The following is a 14605-nucleotide window of genomic DNA, read 5'->3' as shown; positions in this document are numbered from 1 at the left end:
TTAAAGGTATGTTTGAAGTGTATCGTGTATGAGCAGTGGTTGAACTGGTATACTTTTATAAACGGTGCACACAATGAATGGTGAGAGTAGTTGATGTGCTGCAGAATAATTGTTCATTTATGATGAGTATCTGTAGTGATATGTAAACACTTGGAAGCAATAATGTAAAATGTATAGAAGAGAACTCAGAAACTGCAGCTCCAACTTCTCAAAGTCCTGTTCAATGTGTACCCTGTCTTAATTGTGCTTTGATGTTTGAAACTTGATTAGGTACAGTAAGTTAACCTGCTTATTGCCTAGACTAAATTTATACTCCTATTTGGAACAGAGTAAACTGCAGTGTAGCGGATGTCTTGAAGTAGTCTTCATTGTATTCTGTGTTGAGGACAATTTGATGCATTCTCACAGTTTAATTGGCTCATGAATATTCTGTCCAATAGTTTAAAGATTATGCAGCAGTAATTACATGAATGCAGTGAATGTGTAGTATTTGCGCTAGAAATATTTAATGCATGCTATAAAATAGCCCATCAAATGGTAATACACTTGTGAGTATGTGCAACAGGTATCACATGTGCTGCTGATTACATGATACTGATCAACTTTGAAAGATGTGAAATGTGCTGTTGGTGTGACAATTAAGACACAAGAATAATAACACACACACAACGCCTGCTGGTTGAAGATGCCACACACACGCGATAATCTTGGAGCAACGCCTGCTTGATGAAGATGCCACACACAACGCCTGCTGGATGAAGATGCCACACACACACATGCATTTTAGCTGTGGAGTTGATTTTGTGTTGAGTGGTGTATACAAAATTATTATATAGTATTATTAATTTAACAACCTGTGTTGAATTGATGCTTAGAAGTTAGAATGGACTAATATTTTAATTATTTTCACATTTTCATTTTAAAATTAACATAGATAAACTTCCATACCATACTTATATACACTAGCCAAATAACTTGATAAGTATGGGGCTTTAGTAATGCTGTATAACTGTAGCCTTAAGTAGAATAGAAAGATTCTAAGTGTTTGTCCAATTGATGATTCATGTCGTTATAGCAGCTTTTTAAAATTATACATATGAATTTTTTAACCCCTTAATGTTTACTAACTGTTACAAATGTGTTTTGTCTATTTTGTATGAATAGCTTGTTGGTGAAGGAGAATTGTGGTGAAGGAGAATTGTGCTGGAACACATTAAAGGTACGTTTGAAGTGTATCGTGTATGAACAGTGGTTGAACTGGTATACCTTTATAAAACGGTGCACACAATGAATGGTGAGAGTAGTTGATGTGTTGCAGAATAATTGTTCATTTATGATGAGTATCTGTAGTGATATGTAAACACTTGGAAGCAATAATGTAAAATGTATAGAAGAGAACTCAGAAACTGCAGCTCCAACTTCTCAAAGTCCTGTTCAATGTGTACCCTGTCTTAATTGTGCTTTGATGTTTGAAACTTGATTAGGTACAGTAAGTTAACCTGCTTATTGCCTAGACTAAATTTATACTCCTATTTGGAACAGAGTAAACTGCAGTGTAGCGGATGTCTTGAAGTAGTCTTCATTGTATTCTGTGTTGAGGACAATTTGATGCATTCTCACAGTTTAATTGGCTCATGAATATTCTGTCCAATAGTTTAAAGATTATGCAGCAGTAATTACATTAATGCAGTGAATGTGTAGTATTTGCACTAGAAATATTTAATGCATGCTATAAAATAGCCCATCAAATGGTAATACACTTGTGAGTATGTGCAACAGGTATCACATGTGCTGCTGATTACATGATACTGATCAACTTTGAAAGATGTGAAATGTGCTGTTGGTGTGACAATTAAGACACAAGAATAACACACACACACACAACGCCTGCTGGTTGAGGATGCCACTCAACGCCTGCTGGTTGAGGATGCCACTCAACGCCTGCTGGTTGAGGATGCCACTCAACGCCTGCTGGTTGAGGATGCCACTCAACGCCTGCTGGTTGAGGATGCCACTCAACGCCTGCTGGTTGAGGATGCCACTCAACGCCTGCTGGTTGAGGATGCCACTCAACGCCTGCTAGATGATGTGCCACACACACAAGATTAATCTTGGAGCAATGCCTGCTGTATGAAGATGACACACACATGCATTTTAGCTGTGAAGTTGATTTAGTGTTGAGTGGTGGTATACAAAATTATTATATAGTGAGTAAACATGGTTGAGTTTAGTGTCCAGTTGAGTAAGTGCACAAATGATGAGCTGAACAATGTATTATTAATTTAACTACTATTGAAATTAATGCTTAGAAGTTAGCATGGGCACGATAACACCCAGCAACATTTTCATAATACATATTCTGTTTCACAATGCATTATGTGGTAATATGTTTTAATTGCTAAAGTGGAACCAAATGGAATGTTTTTGTTTAACTTGTCTGTTAGATTAACTACGCTATTGGAACAAAGACATTTAATGTGTTAAATTGTTTATTTATATATACACTAAGTGATCAGTGCTTAGCACAAGTAGAGTATATGAAACAGCTGTTACACAGGTGCTGCTGACATCAAGCTCCTGAATCAGATGAAGAATGAATGTTGGCGTTCCAAGGAAGAAGCAAGAATGTCCTGTTGAAGCAAAGCCTGCTGAACACATCTCACACACACAATACATTTTTAAACTGTTGAGCTGAAAGTGTTTAGTGATGTACATATTTGCAACTTAAGCTTGTCTGATCAAGTATTCTGATGTGGTTATTTGTTTTAAAGCTATACAGCTTTTAAATGAGCAGTAAAGCGTGGTTTTGCTCATTGTATTCTGAAAAATGTACATTAGTGGAAATGGTCCCTTGAATCAAGTCCCTTGATTATAAAGTAATGCTTAGTTTGTATAACATGGTGTTAGGAAGGCATTTACTTCACAGTAATTTCTATATGCAATACTGTAACAATGTATGCAAGTAAGAAATTAGTCATGAATACACCTGTCACGAATACAATGTCTGTTCTGATTTTTTTTTACCTTTTTTCTTTTTATGATTTGATATGTGCTGTTTGTATTAAGTAATATTGATTGATTAGTATGTCGTGTTGGGATAGACATCATAGGTTTTGACTGGTTGTGTGTTTGTATTTTCAGATGCCTCGCACGAAAGCTTCGCTGAGGTCGGCTGCAGCCAGGAGGAGGATTACGGAGCGGCTTGTGGCTCAGACTGACGGGGTTCTGGCTTTTTCCCCTGACAAAAAGGTCCTGACTGAGACTGTTCCTGTGAGCCACAGCTGTCCTGCAGACCAGATCTCGTCTCTGACTGACGGGGTTATGCCTTCATCCCTTGACAAAAAAGGTCTGACTGACACGGGAGTGCTCCTGAAGAGCACTCCTCAAAGCAATTTACAAACTCAAGCTGCCAAATACCTGCCAAATACCTTGCCAAATACCTTGCCAAATACCTTGCCAAATACCTTGCCAAATACAATTGCCAAATACTTGCCAAATACCTTACCAGATACAAGCTGCAAAACTGATTCTGATGAATGTGTACATGTGGATATGCTCAGAGGTTCTTTTCATCAAGCTCATCCAAAGTTTGGCATAAACAGTAACAAACAATGTGTTGCAAATAGTATTACTGCCATCATGACTAACAAAGTAAAAAATGTGCTTTCTTGGACAATCAGAGACCTTGATGATGTTCTGCTGAATGGTGACAGATTCTACAGCAATATAAGAGATGCCGGCAAAATTCATGATCCATTGGGCTATTTATATGTTACAGATGTACCTACAGAATACACTGTGTGTGGATATGACTTTTCAATAAATTTTCATGATGAAATGTTTACTGGGAAGTTTGGCGTCACTGAATATGGACCGTTACAAAACGTTCTTATGTCACATGATGAGGCAATCCGAAGAGTGTTTATGCAATGTGAAGCATGTTTGTTTACTGTTAAAGAGAATACATGTGCTATCATTAAACAAGACTCCTGGTATGTGCTGATTGACTCTCATTCACGAAGCGAAAACGGTGCACGTATTGATTCAGGCAAGAGTTTGGCTGCTTTTTATGCTGACATGGAATCATTACTTAACCACGTTATGATACTTGGTCTTTCACTGAAAGCTGAAGGAGCACAATTTGAAGTTACTGGCGTTGTTGTGAACATAACTGGCAGAAGCACAGCGGAAGAGAAAACACAAGGTGGTTTGTCTGTCACTACACACCGAGAGCTCTACAGCAGTGTGCTAAAACGAAATCGTAACACAAATGAAAATGAAACTAAAAAAGGTGACGCATTTGACCGTTCACAACCCTGCAGCAAAGCAAACGTGCAAAGTAAACGCAAAGCAGCTGACAATGATTCCGAGGTGAAAACGGTACCCGAACTGCATGTTGGTAAACGAATGAAGCATGTAAACAACCTTACCGATGTATCTGTGAGAAATGACAGTGACGTGCTGATTGGCGACACACAACGTGAATACTTTCAGTTTTGTCCATTGACAGTGAAACAGCAGAAGACATTATGTTTAAGGCAAAACGTTGTGTACATCGAACATGCTCGTAGCGACCAAATCATACCAGTACCGATGGGTGATCCTTGTGAAACAAAAACTATCATTGGTGACGGTAACTGTTTATTCAGATCACTGGCATTTGCAATTAGCGGAAGTGAGAAAGAACACAGAAAAATACGACGTGCTGTAACTACACAAATGGAGAGAAACGAATCTAAGTACATTAACTGTCTTCGACAAGGGTTTTCATCTGTTGCAAATTATCTTGCTACTTCCCGAATGAAATACGTGGGAACCTGGGCTACTGAAGTTGAAATACAAGCTGCAGCCGATCTTTTTTTTACCAATATATTTACATTCACTAGAAATACGTGGCTAAAATATTCATCGTGCAATAGTTGCGACCAAGATGCGGGAATATACCTCAAACATTGTAGCGAGTCTCATTATGAAGTAGTGACGTGTGTTAAAGTTCCTGATGGACAGACCTGTGCCGCACTAGGTTTAAAGAGATGTGACAGCAGAAAATCAGAAACAAAGTCCAGTCGCTCTGAACTTGAGAAACGGAGAATCAAATATGGAACAAGCCAGGAGGAAAAGATTCAGAGAACACTGAAACGATACCGTGAAAATGAAATATACAGAGATAGTGTCAAAACACGTAGCAGTGTTGAATACGCAACGAATTCGCAACATAAAGAACGGAATAAACAGTTAAGCATAAACAAATATGCGACGGATATGGAACACAGAGGAAAAGTTAAACAAGCAAGTGTAAACAAATATGCGACGGATATGGAACACAGTGGAAAAGTTAAACAAGCAAGTGTAAACAAATATGCGACGGATATGGAACACAGAGGAAAAGTTAAACAAGCAAGTGTAAACAAATATGCGACGGATATGGAACACAGTGGAAAAGTTAAACAAGCAAGTGTAAACAAATATGCGACGGATATGGAACACAGGGAACATGTGAAACAATTAAGTATTAATAAATATTCCTCAAATGAACATCACAGAGAGACTATAAAAAGACAGAGTTTTGACGCTTATCATACCGATCCAGAATATCAAACGGCTAAGAAAAAGAAGAGTATGGAGAGGAGTTTTGAAGCTTATCATCATGATCCTCAACATCAAGCAGCTAAGAAACAACTTGGTATTGAGAGGTATAAAACAGACATCTGCTATGCTAACGTTACTAAAAACAGAAGTAAAGAAAGAAAGAACACAGAAAAAAGGAAACACAAAGATATTAACTATGTGACTGAAAACTTCAGAGAGAAAATAAGTACTGGTCCTGAATATGTGTGCTCAGTATGCCATCGACTATTGTTCAAGAATCAAGTAATCAAATGCAGAAAAGATACATATCTCAATAAAGCCCAGGAGGTTGTTTCCATAGCAGAGAGATGTATTACTGACACATACTTACATCGATGTAGTCATACCTGTGTTCCTAAGTGTAACATTCAAACTGGCCCTGCTGGATCACTGTGGATTTGCTACACATGTCACAGAAAGATTCTTAATGGGAAAATGCCAGAAGAAAGTGTTATGAACAATCTTGCACTAGAACCAATTCCACCTGAACTACACAATCTAAACTCACTTGAACAACATCTGATTGGGATGAATATTCCATTCATGAGACTTGTGTCTTTACCAAAAGGTGGACAGAATGGTGTTCATGGACCTGTTGTGTGTGTTCCATCTAACATTACAGATGTAACTGAAGTGCTACCAAGAACAGAAAATGTTGATTTGATGATTCGCATAAAACTAAAGAGGAAATTGACTTACAAGGGGCACTATGAGTACAAATTTGTTAATACAGAAAAAATAAAGGATGCATTATTGTACCTCAAACAACATAATGACTTTTACAGAGATGTGACATTTAATAATGACTGGGTCAATCCACTAAATAAAACTGAACATGAAACACAAGAGCCTGATGACACATGTACACAGCATGTTGATGAGGAGAACAATGATGAGAATAATGAATCTGAAGATGTGGATATAGATGAAACCTTGCACGACAGACAACAGCACGGTATGTTCATGGATACCTGTTTACAACCTGTTGATATTGCACAAGAGGTTTTGGATCAGCACTTTGATGGCATAATGTCTGTGGCACCTGCAGAAGGTAATAATCCTGTAAGGCTCTTGAACGATCATTCAAATGAGGCAAAGTGTTTTCCAGTTCTATTTCCAAATGGTACGGGTACTTTTCATGACCACAGAAAAGAGAAACTCACACTGAGCAGATACTTGAACACCAGAATACTCAACGCAGACGGACGTTTTGCAAAGAACTTGGATTACATTTTTTATGGTCAATATTTGTCAGAGTTAAATCAGATTGTGTCAAATGTGTCTATTGCATTGAGAAAAGGACATGATACACGCAACAAACCTGTGATTACATCAGAAATGTTGACTAACAGAGAAGCCTTGCAGAACATTTTCAATTTTGATGAAGGGTATAAATTCTTAAGACCTATTCGTGGTACACCCCCTTTCTGGCAAAGTGTTCAAAAAGACCTGTTTGCAATGGTGCGACAACTGGGTATTCCCACATGGTTTTGCTCATTTTCATCTGCTGATCTGCGTTGGCCAGAATTATTGCAAACTATTCTCAAACAAGAGGGGAGAGAAACTTCTACTGATGATCTAGACTGGTCAGAAAGATGTGCTCTAATAAAAACTAACCCTGTCACAGCAGCCAGGATGTTTGAACATCGATTCCACTATTTCCTTAAAGATGTGATTATGTCTGAAGCACAACCGATTGGCGAAATTGTTGATTACTTTTACAGAGTTGAATTTCAACAGCGTGGCTCACCTCACACTCACTGCTTGTTTTGGGTCAAGGATGCACCTCAAGTGGACAAAAATGATGATGATGAAGTTGTGTCATTTGTAGATCACTATGTGACATGTGAAATGCCATCGGAGGATGACAAAGAAATGCATGACATTGTTTCCAGTGTACAACAACACAGCAAAAGACATTCAAAATCATGCAGAAAAAAGAAAACAACTTGTCGTTTTAATTTTCCACGCCCACCGAGTAGCAGAACATTTATAACAAGGCGTAAAACTGACAATCCTGAAAAAGATGCTAAAGAGAAAGATGAGAATTATGTGGAATCAGCCAAAGGTAATAACATGCCTTCAATGGAAAAAGATGTAGCAGAGGCTATCATGAAAAAAGTAAAAGATGCGTTATTGAATACAGATGTTATCTTTGATTCTACTGAGGAGTTATTTGCTTCGCTTGGTATAAGTCAAGAGATATTTGAAGCTGCTTACATCAGAGTGTCTCGAAAAACTACTTTTGTCCTAAAAAGAAAACCAGGTGACATATGGGTAAACCAATACAACAGAGATCTTATACGTTGTTGGAATGCAAATATGGACATTCAGTTTGTAGTTGATGCATATTCTTGCATTGTGTATATAATCTCTTACATTTCCAAAGCTGAGAGAGAGATGGGATTGCTTTTGTCACGTACTCAAAAAGAAGCCACAGAACAAGGTAACCTTGACGCTAAACATGCTTTACGGAAACTCGGAAGTGTATTTTTACACAATCGTGAAGTTTCAGCTCAGGAAAGTGTGTACCGACTTACTAACATGAAACTGAAAGAAGCCTCTCGCAAAGTGCAATTTATTCCTACTGGTGATAACGTAGTGAGAATGAGTCTTCCACTTCACGTAATACAAACGCGAGCTGAATATGACAATGATGATAATCAAAACATATGGATGAACAGCATCACAGACAGATACAGATATAGACCAAAAACGGACGAATTTTCCCAGATGTGTTTAGCCAGTTTTGCATCGGAGTACAGAATATTGTCAAAATCTGAAAGTTCAGCTCGTGATGCCATAAAGTTGGAGAAAAGCTTAGGATTCATAAGGAAACGGACACGAACAGATTCTGCTGTTGTGCGATACGCTCGCTTTTCACCCACAAAACATCCAGAGAAGCATTATCAAAGTATTTTGCAATTGTTTTTGCCTCATTATTTGGATTGTCAACTCAAGCCACCAACTTTCAACACTTATGAGGATTTTTATAAGACTGGGTTTATCAAATATTCTGATGAAGAAGTCCAATCAGTCAAAACAATAGTAGACTTAAATATGTCATATTTCGAGAAAGATGCTGACACAATAGATGAAGCCGAGGAACAGTTAAAAAGAAACGGTGCAGTGGAAGATGCTTGGGCGGAAATCTGTCCAGAGAATGAACGTGAACGTTTAGAATGTCTTCACAGAAAAGAAAATCCTACTGATGAAACAGAGCAAAATATTTCTGCTGCTGACATACCTGATTTATTACCAGCTGAACCACGCTGTGCTATAGGAAAAGAGAAAGGTATGCGAAAAGAGGAAGCAATGTATGTGCTTCGTTCACTAAACGAACAACAGTCTGAAATATTTTACAAAATTCGACATTGGTGTTTAGAAAAGACACTTGCTAAAAACCCGCAGCCATTTCATGTGTTTATATCTGGTCCAGGTGGTGTTGGAAAATCCATGTTAATCAAAGCAATATACTACGAATCATGTCGCATCCTGTCCCGATTGTCAGATAATCCAGATGAGACGCATGTGTTAATAACAGCTCCAACTGGTGTAAGTGCATTTAACATCGACGCTGCAACAATACACAACTGTTTCTCTATATCACCAGAGGTAACGCTGCCTTATCAACCGCTCGGAGATGAAAAGATAAATTCACTGAGAGCTAAATTGGGAAATCTACAAATTGTCATTATTGATGAAATCTCAATGGTTGATCACAAACTCTTATCGTATATTCATGGCAGATTGAGACAAATTAAACAACAAGGAGATTATTCTGCTTTTGGAAATGTGTCTATAATTGCAGTTGGAGATTTTTATCAACTTTCTCCTGTGAAAGGAAAGTCTCTATACACTGAGCCTAAAGGTGTAAATCTATGGCAGAACCACTTTGCATTGGTTGAGCTGTCACAAATCATGAGACAAAAAAACATGGAGTTTGCTCAGTTACTGAGTCGTTTAAGGAAACACAAAAGACAAGATAATTTGTCAGAACATGATGTGAATATGTTGAAATTATGTGAAACAGGTGGTGAAGGTGATGAACTGGACAGTACTGCTCTGTATATTTATGCAACAAATGCTGAAGTGGATGATCACAATGCAAACATGTTGAAGAAGGTATGTGCAGACATTACTATCATTCATGCACAGGACTTTGAAAAGGTTGCAAAAACAGGTCGGCTGGAAAAAATGCATGGACATCATGTTCATACTACCCACACGTCTTTACCAGAATCTCTTCACATCGCTGTAAATGCTCATGTTATGCTTCTTAAAAACATTGATGTAGCAGACGGACTTGTAAACGGTGCATTTGGTACAGTTGCTGAAGTGTGTTTTGATTCTGAAGATGACTTTCCAGCCAAAATATATGTCACATTTGAAAATGAAAGAATAGGAAATAAATTAAGAGCAAAACATCCTTGTTTAAAACCAGGATTTGAAAAAGCCACTCCTATTTTCCCTGAAGAAGAAAGAGTGACAAAAAGTGGTGGAATGCGACGACAGTTTCCCCTGAAATTAGCTTGGGCTTGCACTGTTCACAAAGTACAAGGTCTTACTGTGGAAAAAGCTGTTGTGTCACTAAAAAAGATATTTGCAGCAGGACAAGCATATGTGGCCTTGAGTCGTGTAACATCTTTGGAAGGGCTTAAGATAAAAGATTTCAAAGAGAGTGCTATTTATGCAAAAGAAGACATTGAACAGTCATTACATAACATGCCTCTATTTATTGAACCAGTGACAGAGCTGCCACCTCCCTGTGGGTCATACAAGATTCTTCTGCACAATGTTGAAGGACTAACATGCCATGTGGAAAACCTGAGACATGATACGAGGTACATGGAAGCTGACATTATCTGTGTGACAGAAACTTGGTTACAACCAAATGATTGCAACATTGATATTGAATTATCTGAATTTACATTCTATAGTAAACCCAGATGTTTTTCATATGACACTAGTCAGGTGATGTTTGCTGACTTGAAGGATCGACAACATGGTGGTGTTGGTGTGTATTATAAACGACATACTGGTTGTAGTATTGTTGATTTACCATGCATTAACATTGAATGCCTGCAGTTCATCCTACCTCAGCTGAATACAACAGTGGCAGTTCTGTACAGACCTCCTTCCTACAATCTGGTAATGTTTCAAAATAACCTGATACACTTGATTTCTCATATTGACAGGTTCCCAGGAAGAAAAGTGATCATGGGAGATTTCAATGAAAATCTTTTTGTAACAAGTACAGTCAGTAATACTATGCAACTCCATGGCTTTACTCAGGTTATAAGAGAACCAACAACTGAACATGGCACTTTGATTGATCATGTATATATCAAAGATGTTTCTGCAGAAGATGTCAGTGTTTCTGTTATGCCAACATATTTCAGTTTTCATGAATGTATTGTACTGAATTGTTTTCATTAATCTTCAATTTCAGGTACTTAACGTTTGCTGACGGTTTGCTGACACTTTACTGACAATTTGGTGACACTTTGAACTAAAACTTTTGATTAAGTCAGGCACAAATTGAAGCGTCCACGATGTGGGGGGCTGGGGGATACAGGGGGTAAACTTTCTGGACGGCCTCTTGTGGGAACAGACTAAGGAGCTGAGAGTGCCCTATTAACTGGTTCACAGCATTTTATTTTATTGTATGTATTATTTATTTTATTTTTTTATTTTATTATGAAATATAAAGGTATTAATATAAAATACAGGCCAAATGTTTAACAAAGCAAAACAGTTCTCAAATCATCTGTTAAAGGACTGTTGACAAATATCATACTTCAGGACTGAATCCACAGGTAATACAGTTTCCAAGAAGCAATAAACATGGACATTTAACTTCACATCTAATCCTGCACAAACCAAAATTCCTGATTAAAGGCTGGAGCTATTGGTCAAAGAGTGGTCAGTGCTGCCTACATGTCTGGGAACCTGGTGTCATACAGGAAAGCCAGGAATGTCCTTCTAAAGGCCAGGGACAAGTTGCAGTCAACTATCAAGGATGTGACATCAAGCACATATGGAATCACTTGCATGCTATCACAGATTACAGAGATGGACAGATTTGGTATCTGCTGCGTTCACCAGGTAAGATGTTCTATTGTAATTTGGAGACAAACATATCTTTATGTAAAGTTAAACTACCATTGTACTGTGACAGGTGCACATTAACCATGTCTGTGTCTGATGTGCTCAGATCTTTATGGAGGGTTCCCTTACACAAGGCATGTGGTCTTGATGGCATCAATGGTTCATCAGTGTGCACTGTAGGACCATGTTACAGTCATCTACCAATGATGTCACATCTAGCACATGTGGATTGGCATACACTCTATCACAGAATTAAAAGGTGGACAGGTCTGTGATACAAGTGTTGCTGCAGGTATGCTAAACATATTTCATATTCCTTTAGAGACCAGACAAACACCTTCACTCTAACTGTCACAGCTGCACCTTAACTATCTCTCTATTTGATGTGCTCAGATGATTCTTCAGGAGAATTCAGTCACACAAGTCCTTCCTACCTGAGGCTCAACTTCCATATTGGAGGGACTGTGACTACTAGCTGGGCCGCCCAATGGAGGATGGGTTCCCTTTTGAGTCTTGGTCCTCCCAAGGTTTCTTCCTAATCATGCCAAGGGAGTTTTTCCTTGCCACTGTCGCCCCTGGCTTGCTCATTAGGGATATGGACCCATGCGCTTGTAAAGCTGCTTGCATACTGCACATAGAGATATATAGATATCTACACATATTGTGATTACTAACTACAGGTCTGCTTTGAACTCAATAATGACAAAATTTTAATTTACAGTGGACTGTATTATTATCTGATGTTTCTTTTATTTGCTGTGAACCAGTACAGGGCACCTCAGCTCCTTAGTGAGGGATTATTACAATAGTTATACTATACATTATCATAAATTTTTTTTTATTATATTTATCTAGAGAAATGATCTCAAATAAACAGACTGAATGTCACAGTCCTGCCTCCCTCCTGTCGGTCATGTCTTCCGTTTGTCTTTTATTTTGAAATTCCTCATTGTGTCTGACTTCACTCCCCTGCCTTGTTTTCTGCCCCTCGTTATTGCTTTCTGGTGTGTCTTGTTAAGTACCTTCTTTGGTCAGTGTATTTAAGTCTTGCGTTTAGTCTCTTATGTGGTCTGTTATTGTAAGTACCACTTGCTTGTATGTTATTTGGTATCTTGGTCTTTTGTGTCTATAATACTAGTCTGTGTGTACTCCTTGTATTTTACATTCTCTGTTAGATGTACTTTGTGTGGTTTTGCTTGTTGTATTTTCTTTTCTTTAGCCTTGCCCACCCAGTTATTTCTGTTAGTGTTTGGTTCATATGTTAGATGTTTGATTTATTCTTGGTGTCTGTTCTGTGTGCTGTGTATGTATTCGTTTTGGTATTAAATCATTGGTCAGTCCGCACTTGCATTCAGCCTTCTCTCCTAGTTGTTATACTGAACATGAAAAGTTTTGCATTGTGTTGATTGTCAGTTATAAATAAAATACATTATGTTTATAAAGAGGTTCTCGTGTGTTATTATATTGACAGTTTGCACTGGTCTCAAATAGAGCCCAAATATGAAAATGTTTGTCAATATATAATGTTCTGACAATTTTATGCAAATGAAAATCACATACACTTGTTGTTTTTAGAAAATTGGGATTAGGGTTAGATACAAAGGCCATAGACCAAAGGCCTTAATCACTTTGAGCATGTGAGGTGAAATAATCAGAGGTGGACATTACAGGTTCAGAAAGTAAAAGTCTTCAGCAGGATTTTACTGAAGCTTGCTATATTTTCTAATTAGTGCAATGCAGGTAAAATGTGGAATCAACACAATCCAGGAGGACTGAGCAAAATCCTGCTGGTGACTTTTACTTCCTGAACTTGCAATGCCCACCTCTGGAAATAAGCCTCTTGAATGCAGATACTTAGTGCACATAGCCTGTATAAACAGATCTCCACATATGAGTGATCATGAGAACTTTATGAAAGAGTTTAAAAACTTTGACCTTTAAACAATGCGCTGTATTTTGGAAGGGAAAAGTCTAAAAACTATATGTGCATTTCAAATTTTGTCTCACAGCTCCATCTACTGGCCAAATAATTTGCAACTTTTGACACTTATTGCATGAAAGAGGTTTGTATACCTTTGGTAAATATATACAGTGCAGTGTAGTTAGTGTCACATGTCATCAATGATGAATATAAATCTTTAACAAAGCTGTTAGGACAGATTTGCACATTTTGACCTTTTGGCCAGCAGTGCCTTTTATTTCATATGATCAGAAAAGCAATAATTTACAATACAGGCAAAACGAACACAAGTACTCATGTTATTCTGTCCACAGAAGAATTAGGACATCATAAAAGTTCAGGACTAATCCACAGATCAGCAGATCATCCAACAGGAAGTAGACATGGACACTACTGCATATATAGATGGACCCAATCAAGAAATAACAGGCCATTGAGGCACTAAAGACAAAAATACATTTTATTGGAAAAAAAATTATTCAGATCATAGAACTAAATCGCATACTGAGATTAGCTTTGTGTGTGTATGAGTGTGTTTGTGTGGTGTTTCATGTGAGCAATAGTTTTCAGTCAGTTCCGGAATTTAGTATTACCATACTGATATTATAGTGACAAATAAGACATTTTAGTGAATTAAAAGGTTTATTTATGGTCAGGCAGTGCACTTTTATGAGATGTCATTTCAAAGTTAATTATTTCACTGTTCTGAATCATACAAGCCCCATTACTCGTCTGCATTCTGCATAACAGGATTGCATCACAAGTTTTTATGATTTCTTAGGTTTTTGGGTACTGTAGCGCCCTCGACAGGCCAATTTGAGGCACTAAAGGCCCAAAAGGTTCAAAAGAAATTGTATTGGCAAAATGATTTAGATCACAGAACTAAATCGCATGCTGAGATCAGCT

At 37.8% G+C, this 14605-nt stretch overlaps 1 long non-coding RNA gene across 3 annotated transcripts; it reads left to right on the top strand.

Annotated features, from left to right (window-relative positions):
• Positions 1 to 947: 947 nt before the first annotated feature.
• LOC143506584 (uncharacterized) lies at positions 948 to 13181 on the top strand. 3 transcript variants are annotated; one of them, XR_013128402.1, is made up of 8 exons: positions 948 to 1219; positions 3142 to 8923; positions 9068 to 9183; positions 9662 to 9753; positions 10376 to 10779; positions 11081 to 11736; positions 11846 to 12031; positions 12133 to 13181. It is a non-coding gene; the product is annotated as an uncharacterized LOC143506584 (long non-coding RNA). The 3 variants fall into 3 exon arrangements; XR_013128401.1 differs by having other exon boundaries at positions 9040 to 9183; positions 10376 to 11736; XR_013128400.1 differs by having other exon boundaries at positions 949 to 1219; positions 10376 to 11736.
• The last annotated feature ends 1424 nt before the right edge of the window (positions 13182 to 14605 follow it).

Source organism: Brachyhypopomus gauderio, unplaced genomic scaffold, assembly GCF_052324685.1.
Source record: "Brachyhypopomus gauderio isolate BG-103 unplaced genomic scaffold, BGAUD_0.2 sc490, whole genome shotgun sequence".
Classification (NCBI taxonomy): domain Eukaryota; kingdom Metazoa; phylum Chordata; class Actinopteri; order Gymnotiformes; family Hypopomidae; genus Brachyhypopomus; species Brachyhypopomus gauderio.
The sequence above is the reverse complement of the archived record's forward strand: the minus strand, read 5'-3'. Positions and strand labels throughout refer to the sequence as shown.